The sequence below is a fragment of the Cydia strobilella genome, chromosome 17 (genome assembly GCF_947568885.1).
Source record: "Cydia strobilella chromosome 17, ilCydStro3.1, whole genome shotgun sequence".
Lineage (NCBI taxonomy): Eukaryota > Metazoa > Arthropoda > Insecta > Lepidoptera > Tortricidae > Cydia > Cydia strobilella.
Window position 1 is genome coordinate 8,209,961 of NC_086057.1, and position 6,018 is coordinate 8,215,978.

Below are 6,018 nucleotides of genomic sequence, written 5' to 3' on the forward strand. Positions count from 1 at the left end.
TTTTGTTTACTCATTCCAAAATTCACTTACCTGCTCCGCTGTTGTCCCATCTGGAAATAGATGACCTACTTTTAAAATCCCAAATTGAATCAATTTTGAACATCCGATTTAGCGAGCAGGCATGGACTCAAGCCACCGTAAAATTTCAAGTGTTGCTCTGCCGGCATTCTTGGCCTCAATTCATAGCACCTCCGATAAAGGTAAAATTATCCAAGCTTCTCCGGCTACAAACTACAAACTGCGAGATCGCGTGCCTGGTTGAGGCCTCGAATGTCTGGCTAGCTGGAGTCAAAATTTTCCGTCTCGACCGAAAATACACAGGGCCTGGGATAACATAGCTTCAGTCTCTACTCTAAACTCACTTCTAGACACCGCGACAGGCAAGGACCGAGCGAGGCTTCTGGCATCATCTAGGCCAGAGTCAGGTCACTGGCTGCACGCGTATCCCTCGCCTAACACCCATTATCGACCCATACTACATAACTACAAACTGTTTTTATTTATTTTTTCGAATTAAATCAACTTTCTCGCCGTTTCTCTGAAATATCCTAACTCAATTAAACTTTGCGATATGAGAACCAATATCTACAAGATCTCTTGACGGGAAAAATCGGGAAATCCAATTAAATATTTGTTGAATGCAGGGCATTTTTACTTGGAGTTTTGGGGTTTTAGCTTGATTAAGCCAGTTTTGTGTTTGAAAAGTTTTTAACGAATACCAGTTTAGCTTAGAACTACATCATGTTACACTCAAGTATAGTTGAAAAACTTTAAACTTGTCCATGCGACCTAAATTTCGTGATTTGAATATTTAAAACGGTGACTCACGAAAACCCTCTACTTAATCAAAATTCACTCAGAAGTATTACAGGAATTTTCCAGGACACACAACATATGCACATAAAACTATCCAAACAAAATTATCGGCCATTCGGCCTTCTTTATGAATTACCATTTCCACAAGAAAAATGTAACCAAATATTTTACAGTTTTCAAAGCCTCGCGGATATCATCATAGATTAGTATATGTTATGATATCATTGTCACTGAATTGTTATATTTAACTTTAAAAAAAGAAATCGTTGGGTTCGATCAAAAATAACTTAAATGACAGTACGCATTTTTACAAGTAATTTTCATTTTCGGTTTAAAGAAATTTATTGTCTAAGAAATTACAGAAATTTCGCTTATAAGACAACTTATAAATAGCTAACTTAAAGTAATTATTTACAAATAACGCAATAAGCAAGCACTTTTAACAATAAACAATTGCATTTTCATGTGAGCTAAAATTAAATACAAGAATAGCTTTTATGCGCAAATAGTAAAAAAAATGGTGCGTTATAGACCACAAGGTTTATTTTTCTATATAGCGAAAGTTGTTTAATCAAGTTTCAAATCGATGAATTTACCAGAGAAAGGCCTTAAGATTGCTATTCATATTTGCAACCGTGTTATGATCTTAAAAACCGCTACGGTTTTTCAAAAACTGCTGACCGAACCCACTGCACCTCAAGCAAACTATTCTGACTGGCTCTACTCAGCTACGCTGAAATATTTCACTGGTATTGCCATGAATGGGTCATAAATTGCGATATCAGTCCTCGGCTTCCTTAAGTTATGAATATAGAGGCTCGTCCCGCAGTGCAGTGCAATAAAGCGGTGTGGTTATACATATGCATGTTAGAGATCTCTCATGAACTTATGTCATGTTAATAAACGTCTAGCACGCGTTATAATATGGACAAGATATGTCTGTTAGAAATCTCTTTCTTGAAAAAGCGATTAAATGTATGTTAAAGATCTCTCAAGTCTCGCAAGCGCTGTGGTATAGACAAGCGATATAGACACAGATTCTAAAGATAGCTCTCTTGAGCTTACGCTTAGCAGCATTTCATCTTCCGCCTTTAAGCGTTTTTAAGTCAATCCTAACATCACACTGAGAGAATAATTTCGGTTGATACTTTGGTACCTACTAAACCTCTGTGTGAAATTCAAAATTATTGTCGTTCATAAAAGCTTTAAAGGTTTGCAACCCCTGTGGTGGCGATTCATAATATACGGAGCAAGCAGTCGCAAACCACAGGTGCCACATTATTAAATCATTTTACGATTTTTGCTGCGTCTTTATTTACTAAAGGTAATCTAGCGTGAAATTTCTAAAAAAGATATATGACATATCAGTGTAGAAAAGGGACCGGTTTTGGTTAAGATGAAAATGTATACCTAGTAACAATACTGGATACCTAAAGGTAAACTTATAGCCGGTTGCGCCAACCACAATTAGCGGACTTCATTTAGCAGTGAACTATGAATCTTCCTATAAGTAGGGATAATTTTTAGCGAACGCTATGTGACAGAAAATTTGGTGCAACCGATCCTTAAACCGACACAACACATTTCATGTTCGAAAAGGAGTTGAAATTAACCTCCTCCGTGAACAGAACGACAACTAATAAAATACGGAACCCTAAAAATACTTTAAAAACAAAGGAAATAATAGGCTGCAGTCATCGTTTTGTGGCCTGATAAATTAGATTGAAAAAAGAAATTGTTATTTCAATGGCTGTTTTTATGGATGCACAAAAGTACAATGAGGTGTTTCTTAACGTCGTCAAATAGAATGTCGTCTGTTTTGTCGATATTTCAACTTCTACATTTTTATGAGGAACCAAATACTAGGTAAAGTGTCTGACTGTCTGTGTATGGATTTTTATTGCATCGATTCAAACAAATTCTCCAACATTCATCTCGTTTAGTACTTATGGTCTAAATTGATAGTATTCTTCAGTAGGCCCGACAGCTCTTAATCTTCTTAAGTATCCAAATGTTATTCCCCACTCTATATCAGTTCTTCTATGACCAGGCTTGGTGGATATTCCTTTGTTAAGTTGAACTAATACTAGTAAAGTTAGAGCCACGAGCTACCCCACACTAGCGTCTTTTGAGCGTCGGCGTCTAGTCAGAGGGCTATGGAAAATGGCGTCGCTGCGCAGTTGGGTCAATGTTGCGTCGAGCAGCACCCATAGAGCATAGAGTTGACTAGACGCCTAGAAAAGTGGATACTTATTTTAGGGCACCGACGGCACTAGTATAGGTTCGTTCAATTTGGTAGTAGGATAAGATAAAAAAGACAGAGATCGATAGATATGGTTCCTAATCACACTTATGTAGGACCATATACCTACAAGATATTTTTTTTTTTTGTGAATCGCGTTTTCAGACCAATCCGTGACTGCATTTATTTTTGCGATTTTGCTGAAACGATGCAACATTTTATCGTCATAGCAAAATAAAAGATTTAGCTTCTCTCGTCATGCAAAAGCTTGTCTAAGGGATCATCTTTGGGGATGTAATTTACTTAGACAGTTGCCTTCCCTATTGCATTGTCTGGGGATCTCATCAAATTCTTCCGATGCATGTAATCTGAGTCAGGGGTCGACAAAGCATGCGACTCTTTCGAGGTTCAATTGCGGACTTTCTTGTTCCCAGAAATAGCCATTTAGACAAACTAAATATTCATGGCTCTTTGATTAGATACACAGAAACATGATTTTTATTATTTTTATCTCGGAAACGCGTGGAGGTATCGAGTTGAAATTTAAACCATATACTCAGGTCTATGGTTCTTTGAAACTGTAAAAAAATCTAACTTTTAAGTTAACGTGAAAAAAAGATACGGACGGACGTTTTTGCCGCAAAAAAATATGTTTCGACACTCTCAACGGAATCAAAATTGATAGTGTACTTCCCGCTGACTAGAACTATGAAATTTGACAAGTAATATCGTCTAACACTACAAATACAGGGAAAAATCTGAAAACTGTACATTTTGTAAAAAAATCTAAATAAAATTAAAAATTTGTTAAAGTACGGAACCCTCGGTGGGCGAGTCCGACACGCACCTTGCCGATTTTTGTATTGTGGCTTTATAGCTCTTAGACTTGTAAGTTTGGCCTGACCAGAAAGACCCGTGTGACCTGGGTGATCCATTTAGGATGCCTTAGAGCCAATTCAAATTGCCCAGGCTGCCCATTATACTGGGCACTGAGTAATACGAAGCCTAAATAAATCCCTAAGACGAGGAATAGCAGCCTTGGCTTAAAATTAAAGCATTCCGCCTCTGAGATACGATCGGCTGATTTACATTAAGAAGCGATATTTTTATTTCTGCCACTCGTAATCTGGCCGGGCATTATGCAAACTGTTTACCCGTGACTTGGTTCTAAACAATGTTTACGGACAAACAAACGAGGAATGTTTGTGGACCTTTGTGCATATGGAGTGCATTTTGCAACGATTCGGCGAGGATTTTCACGAGCAAGGCAAAAAGCTCCTGGATTATTTAAAGAGCAATGTTTTATTTAACATACAGTAGGTTTGCATGTTAAATTAATTCTGTACGGAACATGCTGCAATCAAAACAAAAAAAAAATTGAAAATTCAGACGGAATCCGAACCCTGCTAATCTAAAACTGCAACAAGAAAAGGTTGCAGAAGTACAATGCCTCATTCGTAAGGCTAAGGCGTCGAGTTAGCGGGAGTTCTGTTCTGCCAAAGTATAGATGAAACTACTTCCGTGTCTGACATGTGGAATCGTATGAAGTGGATAAAAGATCATAAGTAGTGATGTACCGACTATAGTACTATGCCTTATGGGAAACGGTCGAAGAGATAGTTCAGATCCGGAAACCGCTACCAAATTTTAGCATGTTGTTAGGCATGGTACTGAGTCTCCAAAACTACCGGGCGACAGCGGCGCCGGCCATCTAATTCAGCGGAATGACGTCATCAAAATGTCTCCCGCCTCGTTGCGAATATTGCACTTTGCACCCAAACTATGCATTGCACATACACATGTGGGGTATTAAACGAAAGCTAATAAAATATTATATATTTGACTAAACACTATGTACCAAAATATACAATAGTTTAAGAGAAATTTAAAAATAAATCAAAATGATGAAAAAAAAATTCGATTATTTGGGTTTTTCAACCAAACCTAAAGTCGGACGTTAAAGCAATGTACTACAAAATTAAAGCTGATGTCTCAAGCCATACACTGATATCAAAATTATCAAAATCAGACCAAAAATGTGAAAATTATGCATCAAAATGTAGGTATTTGCTAGAACAAATGCATTAAAGTTAAAAAAATCGAAATTGGTAATTTTCAGGATAATCCGCATAAGCTTCTATTATGTTATTAGCAATATAAAAAGGAGCATAAAACTGCTGGGAGACAATCTCTATAGTGCCTGAGTGACAAATAATGGCGTCATACATGTGACCACTACCGAAATTTGCAAAATCTAAATTATAACTATACCATGAGTCATACATACACGTGTGCTATATCAAACGAAAGGTTATTAAATATGTTATGATTCGTTAATACATTATTTATAAAAACAATATATATTTTAGGAGCTACAAACAAAGAAAAACCACTTTTTTTGAGAAAAGTTCGTGGATATATATTTTATAGCTCAACTAAAAACGTTATAACAATTTTGCGTCTAATATAAAAGAAACCAGTTATTCAGCTTAAATTTTTAATTTCGGACAAAAACTGTGGAAGTTGTACAAAAAAAACTAAAGCGCGCCAACAATTCTACCTTAATGCGCTCATATTATGCAAAGAATAGTCCGAATTATCGGGTATTAAATGAAAGAACATTACATAAAACACATGAAAACGATATTTTGGAGTGGAATAATAATTTCTCCTAAAATATACATTGTTTTTATAAATAATGTATTAAGGAATCATTATATATTTAATAACCTTTCGTTTGATATAGCACACGTGTATGTATCTCATGGTATAGTTATAATTTAGATTTTGCAAATTTCGGTAGTGGTCACATGTATGACGCCATTATTTGTCACTCAGGCACTATAGAGATTGTCTCCCAGCAGTTTTATGATCCTTTTTATATTGCTAATAACATACTAGAAGCTTATGCGGATTATCCTGAAAATGACCAATTTCGATTTTTTTAACTTTAATGCATT